Source organism: Odontesthes bonariensis, chromosome 19 (assembly GCF_027942865.1).
Source record: "Odontesthes bonariensis isolate fOdoBon6 chromosome 19, fOdoBon6.hap1, whole genome shotgun sequence".
Lineage (NCBI taxonomy): Eukaryota > Metazoa > Chordata > Actinopteri > Atheriniformes > Atherinopsidae > Odontesthes > Odontesthes bonariensis.
Window position 1 is genome coordinate 3,691,019 of NC_134524.1, and position 7,885 is coordinate 3,698,903.

Here is a 7,885-nt window from a genome sequence, read left to right on the forward strand (position 1 = left end):
GAATAAACAGAAGCTCTGATGCCCTGCTGATCACAAACTGCACGGCAGCTGTATCCACTGACAATCTGCCCTGTTATTTAACCCTCATACCTGATTTAAAACACGACTTAATTTCTGAAAGGGGACATTTTTGTCGACCTAAAAACATCATATATTAATATTTTTATTTTTATATATATATATATATATATATATATATATATATATATATATATTCATAGATATTTTATTCCACTCCAAGTTTTCAATTATTTTAAACATTTTTAACCCTTTAAATACTGGTTTATATGATGTAAACGCAAATTTCTGTAAAAAAAACAAAAAACCCCCACAAAAACTGCTATATTTTCAATGTATGGAATGCAAAGTGGAATTATTGAGTAGGGATAATTATGGTCTGGGATATGTCAATGATCAGCAACAACATTGATTTTTGGAGATTTTAATTTTTTTTTGCCATGTCTGATTTTTTTTTTTTTTTTTTTTAAACTCCTTAATTTCTGAAAAGGGACATTTTTGTCCCCTTTTAAAACGACCTAAAACATCATATATTAATATTCAAAGGGTTAATTTTTTTTAAATAATTGAAAACTTGGTAGTTATGATCAGAACTGAAGTGGAATTAAAGATTTATGAAATAAAGTGGAAAAAAATATTAATGTGAGGTTTTTAGGTCGTTTTAAAAGGGTACAAAAATGTCCCTTTTCAAGAAATTAAGGAGTTTTTTTCCTACACAATGGAAAATTGCATTGAATATGATGAGTGTTTGAAATAAAAAAAAAATAGTCAAAAATTTACAACTGGACCAAATATGACGAGTATCACTATCTACAGTGTGAAATTAGAGGAGAAAGTACACCCCAAGTGGATCAGGGTTAAGTCTGTGGTGAGAAGAAACCACCACGATCAGATATGAACACTTTCTGGTCACTATCGGTCACTATAAATATCCCCTTTTTAACCCGAGTTCCTGTGGTGGAAATGCAGCTGAACAGGAACCGTAAGAACAGCTGAGCAGCCGACCAAAGAGGGCCCATCTTTAGGCCACCGTGGTGCAAAGTCTGCCCAGCGACCGTCGAGTTAAGCTCATTTAAAAACAGCTAAAGGAGACCAGAGTGCTGAAGAGGCAACGTAAAATATACAGCCAACAACCGCACATGAAACCCATCAAAAAGCTTTAATGTTAAAGGAAACATTTTAAAACCCGACAGGTTGTGTTCCTGAACCAGAAGACAAAGTAAAGTCAAATATAAAAACAGCCCAAAAGAGAGACTAAAACGATCAGAGACTATAACAACCACAAAGAACCCTGAAAGGACCTCAAACCAACAGCAGAATGATCCCAGAAGCAAAGCCAAACCAAAAATCTGACAAAATGACCAAAAAACTGACACAAAATGACCAAAAACTGACACAAAATGACCAAAAACTGACACAAAATGACCAAAAATCTGACAAAATGACCAAAAACCTGACACAAAATGACCAAAAACTGACACAAAATGACCAAAAACTGACACAAAATGACCAAAAACTGACACAAAATGACCAAAAAGAGCCACAAAATGACCAAAAAGAGCCACAAAATGACCAAAAACTGACACAAAATGACCAAAAAACTGACACAAAATGACCAAAAACTGACAAAAAATGACCAAAAAACTGACACAAAATGACCAAAAACTGACACAAAATGACCAAAAAGAGCCACAAAATGACCAAAAAGAGCCACAAAATGACCAAAAACTGACACAAAATGACCAAAAAACTGACACAAAATAACCAAAAAGAGCCACAAAATGACCAAAAAACTGACACAAAATGACCAAAAAACTGACACAAAATGACCAAAAACTGACACAAAATGACCAAAAAACTGACACAAAATGACCAAAAAACTGACACAAAATGACCAAAAACTGACACAAAATGACCAAAAAACTGACACAAAATGACCAAAAAACTGACACAAAATGACCAAAAACTGACACAAAATGACCAAAAAGAGCCACAAAATGACCAAAAAACTGCCACAAAATGACCAAAAACTGACACAAAATGACCAAAAAGAGCCACAAAATGACCAAAAAACTGCCACAAAATGACCAAAAAGAGCCACAAAATGACCAAAAAGAGCCACAAAATGACCAAAAACTGACACAAAATGACCAAAAAACTGACACAAAATGACCAAAAAGAGCCACAAAATGACCAAAAAACTGACACAAAATGACCAAAAACTGACACAAAATGACCAAAAAACTGACACAAAATGACCAAAAACTGACACAAAATGACCAAAAAGAGCCACAAAATGACCAAAAATCTGACAAAATGACCAAAAAGAGCCACAAAATGACCAAAAAACTGACACAAAATGACCAAAAACTGACACAAAATGACCAAAAAACTGACACAAAATGACCAAAAACTGACACAAAATGACCAAAAAGAGCCACAAAATGACCAAAAATCTGACAAAATGACCAAAAACCTGACACAAAATGACCAAAAACTGACACAAAATGACCAAAAACTGACACAAAATGACCAAAAAACTGACACAAAATGACCAAAAACTGACACAAAATGACCAAAAAGAGCCACAAAATGACCAAAAAACTGACACAAAATGACCAAAAACTGACACAAAATAACCACTAAAAGATGCTTTCTGACCCCTGAAAGACGAGCAGGGACAGCAGAGACTTTCTGTGAGGGGAAACTAAGATGAGCACAAAAAGAAGAGAAATGAGAAAAGTTTTCAGAAGAAAAGCAACAAACAAACGTTTAACTCTGCTGCATCAGCACAAAGTTTCTGTGTGTGAAGCGTCCTCGCGCCCTCGGGCTGCGAGCGTTCAGGCGTCTTTCATGAAGTGACTTCGTCTGCTGACACAGTCGTGCTGATTCAGCTGAACACGAGTCGTCTCTGGAGGTTTGTTTCTCTGAGCCGTCGCAGCTCAACCGTCCTTCACTTCCTCGTTTTCCACCGACGGAAACTGGTCCACCCGAATCTCCATCTGACAGAGTCTGCAGGCCACTGCTGGAGAAGCTCTGCCTCTCGTTTGATCACGTGGCCTCAGGCCCTGATTACGTAACATCGGGCCCTGATGACGTAACATCGGGCCCTGATCACGTGGCCTCAGGCCCTGATTACGTAACATCGGGCCCTGATTACGTGACCTCAGGCCCTGATTACGTAACATCGGGCCCTGATTACATGTCATCGGGCCCTGATTACGTGACCTCAGGCCCTGATTACGTGACCTCAGGCCCTGATTACATGTCATCGGGCCCTGATTACGTGACCTCAGGCCCTGATTACGTGACCTTAGGCCCTGATTACGTGACATCGGGCCCTGATTACGTAACATCGGGCCCTGATTACGTAACATCGGGCCCTGATCACGTGACATCGGGCCCTGATTACGTGACATCGGGCCCTGATTACGTGACCTCAAGCCCTGATTACTTAACATCGGGCCCTGATTACGTGACATCGGGCCCTGATTACGTGTCATCGGGCCCTGATCACGTGACATCGGGCCCTGATCACGTGACCTCGGGCCCTGATCACGTGACATCGGGCCCTGATTACGTGACATCGGGCCCTGATTACGTGTCATCGGGCCCTGATTACGTGACCTCAAGCCCTGATTACTTAACATCGGGCCCTGATTACGTAACATCAGGCCCTGATTACGTGACATCGGGCCCTGATCACGTGACATCGGGCCCTGATCACGTAACATCGGGCCCTGATTACGTGACCTCGGGCCCTGATTACGTGACATCGGGCCCTGATCACGTGACATCGGGCCCTGATTACGTAACATCGGGCCCTGATTACGTAACATCGGGCCCTGATTACGTAACATCGGGCCCTGATCACGTAACATCGGGCCCTGATTACGTGACATCGGGCCCTGATCACGTGACATCGGGCCCTGATCACGTGACATCGGGCCCTGATCACGTGACATCGGGCCCTGATTACGTAACATCGGGCCCTGATTACGTAACATCGGGCCCTGATTACGTAACATCGGGCCCTGATCACGTGACATCGGGCCCTGATCACGTGACATCGGGCCCTGATCACGTAACATCGGGCCCTGATCACGTAACATCGGGCCCTGATCACGTAACATCGGGCCCTGATCACGTAACATCGGGCCCTGATCACGTGACATCGGGCCCTGATTACGTGACATCGGGCCCTGATCACGTGACATCGGGCCCTGATCACGTGACATCGGGCCCTGATCACGTGACATCGGGCCCTGATCACGTGACATCGGGCCCTGATCACGTGACATCGGGCCCTGATCACGTGACATCGGGCCCTGATTACGTGACCTCGGGCCCTGATTACGTGACCTCGGGCCCCGATTACGTGACCTCGGGCCCCGATTACGTGACCTCGGGCCCCGATTACGTGACCTCGGGCCCCGATTACGTGACATCGGGCCCCGATTACGTAACATCGGGCCCCGATTACGTAACATCGGGCCCCGATTACGTAACATCGGGCCCCGATTACGTGACATCGGGCCCCGATCACGTGACATCGGGCCCTGATTACGTGACCTCGGGCCCTGATTACGTGACATCGGGCCCTGATTACGTGACATCGGGCCCCGATTACGTGACATCGGGCCCCGATCACGTGACATCGGGCCCTGATTACGTGACCTCGGGCCCTGATTACGTGACATCGGGCCCTGATTACGTAACATCGGGCCCCGATTACGTGACATCGGGCCCCGATTACGTGACATCGGGCCCTGATTACGTAACATCGGGCCCTGATTACGTGACCTCGGGCCCTGATTACGTGACCTCGGGCCCTGATCACGTGACCTCGGGCCCTGATTACGTGACCTCGGGCCCTGATCACGTAACATCGGGCCCTGATTACGTGACATCGGGCCCTGATCATGTAACATCGGGCCCTGATTACGTGACATCGGGCCCTGATCACGTGACCTCGGGCCCTGATCACGTAACATCGGGCCCTGATCACGTGACATTGGGCCCTGATCACGTGACATCGGGCCCTGATCTCGTGACCTCGGGCCCTGATTACGTAACATCGGGCCCTGCTGGGGTCATATAGATGGAAAAGTTTTCTGTGTCCATGCAGACGTTTCCATGATTTTTTAAAAAGAATTACAATAATCCAGCTCAGAGCGGGACATGATGGGACTGAACTTTGAAACATTTCTTAAGTGATCAAAAAGAAGAACGAACCGGTTTGAGGTTTGACATGAAAGCTGAGTTACAGTTCCTGATGGAAGACTTCTCAGAAGAAGCAGGAGGAGTTTCCCTGAGCTCAGATCTGTGGGACTCTGTTCGCTGCAGAAAGCTGTCGGTAATCCAGATTTCAAAAGTTTCTGCACCCGTGCAAGATCTGTAGCTTAGAAACATCTCGGGCCTTAAAAAGATGCACCACTGGGTGTCCTCTGCGTAGCTGAGAGGATTTGTCCTTAAAGAGGAAGCAGATGCAACGGCTTCAAAGATAAACAGTAAAATAACATTTTCCCTGTACTAAATGCCCGAGTGTTCCCGGCACTCGCTGCTGGACGCTGAGGCTCTCGCCCTCCTCCCCCCGTGGTCGACCCTCCCGTCACTCGTCCTCAGCAGACAGGACAGCTGACTGCGGTTTTCCCCTCGCAGAAGTGACACGTCTATTCAGCGGGGAGTCCGGCCGGAGTTTGTCCCGCTCTCAAACCGCAGATTAGGTTTAATTCCCGGTGAAGCGGCAGCGTCTCTCATTGAAAAACCGGGCTGGAAGTGACAAATCTGAAGCCGTCTGCGGATGAAATGTGTAATCCTGAAACAAAGAGGAGCAGCGCCACAAAAGGATCCCTGACTCCAGCTGCCACGGCTCTGCGTTTCAAAGGGACCAGAAGCAGCACCGAGCCTTCGTGGGGAGGCTCGAACACGCAGGAGAGCGCAGTCTGGTGGGTGATTCCTGCAGCCCGGGCCTCTGCTGCTGCACCATAAAACAGGACGAAATGTGTAGAAACGATGAAAAGATCGTCAACACTTTTCCACCGACAGTCTGAGAACTTTCACTGACACCGAGAACCGTCCAGCAACTTTCCAAAGAAGCCGAACGTTCCTCAGATGTTCCACCGTCACAGAGCTGCTACGAACCTGAATAAAACGGGCTGAAAGTCCAAAATTAAGCATCCCATCTGGTTTCTGCTCGCTACCAGGAGATGGAAAACGTTTTTTATCTGAATTAAACCCCCAAAGTAAGGGTTCAAAGTGGCCTGGAGGGGTTGACTCAGGGTTCTGGCTGTAGCCCTGTGACCCTTAGGGTTAGGGTAAGTGGCAGGGAAAGGTTATATCAAGGGAGGTAGTGGGTGTAATTTGGTTTTTGAGAAAAATTATTAAAGTTATGAGGATTAATTCATTCATTCATTTATCTATTTATTTATTTTTTCTGCGAACCAAGTCTCGGCAGGTTGTAATATGAAAAGTAGAAACAATAGGAAAAATATATGTGGGCAAAAAGTATCCACAAGAATTGAAAATGTCAAAGAATAAAAAGTTGAAAAATATAAACATGTAAAAGTGAACCCGGCCCCCGGTGTAAAAAATGTAGAAAACAGGGGGTTGGGGAGGTTTTGTTTCGAAAGGAGGATTGTCCCAGAGACGAGGGTAAAACCGTACTCCTGTCCAGGTGTTTAGCTCTGTTTGTAAATGTAAATGTACTTTATTTCTACAGCCCTTTATAAACAATCATTACGGTGTACCAAAGTGCTTTACAGCAGGTAATAAATAAAGAGAAGAAGAAGTAAAAACAAATAAAAGAACAGTGAAAGCAATAAAATATTTGATGACGAAGTTAATGAGACAAAAAGCCGTTTCACTCAGTGGGGTCACATGGCCCTGAAAGGATCGGATTATTGGCTAAATTACAAGAATGAGTTGAGCGAGGGTAATTCTCCTTGGATATATGGCGGTGAATGAATGGGATCAGAGGCACAAAGCGTGTCATACCAAAAAAAAAAGTCAGACCTCACAATCGCTTGGCCCTATTTTCTCTCCCTTCGTATCACTGCCTGCTGTGCAGACCGAAGTGCAGACCGAGCAGCAAACACCGTAACAGGCGCGGCTGTCGGCAGGCGGCAGCAGGCAGTGATACGAAGGGAGAGAAAATAGGGCCAAGAGATGGTGAGGTCTGACTTTTTCTGGATGAGCGATTTTGTGATGCAAATGTATTACTCTGTTGAACGCATATTGTTTTGAGAAGCAAAACGCTTTATTTTTTAAACCCCAGCCAACTAGCCGGACTACCTTCATCAACACCAAAACGAGGCTGGAACTCTGCTCACAGGACGCAGCAGGGGGTAAGAAGATGTTCAGAAATGATGTTGCTGATATGGGATGTCATACAGCTTCATGTCAAAAGAGGCGAACTATCCCTTTAATGTGTCTACATGCACTTAATAACTCAGTCTGATTGTAATTTAGCCAATAATCTGATCCCTTCAGTGCCATGTGACCCCACTGAGTGACGCCGTTAGCTCATGTAACAGGAAGTGTTTCATATGAAGATGTTCAGGTGAAACTTAGAGAAAATGAACTGAAATATTGAACAAAAGAAAGTTTGAGCTCAGATGAAGATTCAGAGAGCGGTGATCGGACACTCTGCTGAGGAGACAGATGTGCCAGATGCTGAGCCCACTGAGCTGCTGTTCCTGCTCCTAACCGATGGTTTCTGGACTCTGAGAACAGATGAAGCCAACAGAGATGAACACCAGTGTTTGGAAAGGCGTTTTATGATTCTTACTGAGGTTCTTTTTACTGATTTTCTGATTTTCTGTTGTTTTTATGTGGATAAAATGACAGAAAAACATGGAAATGTGTT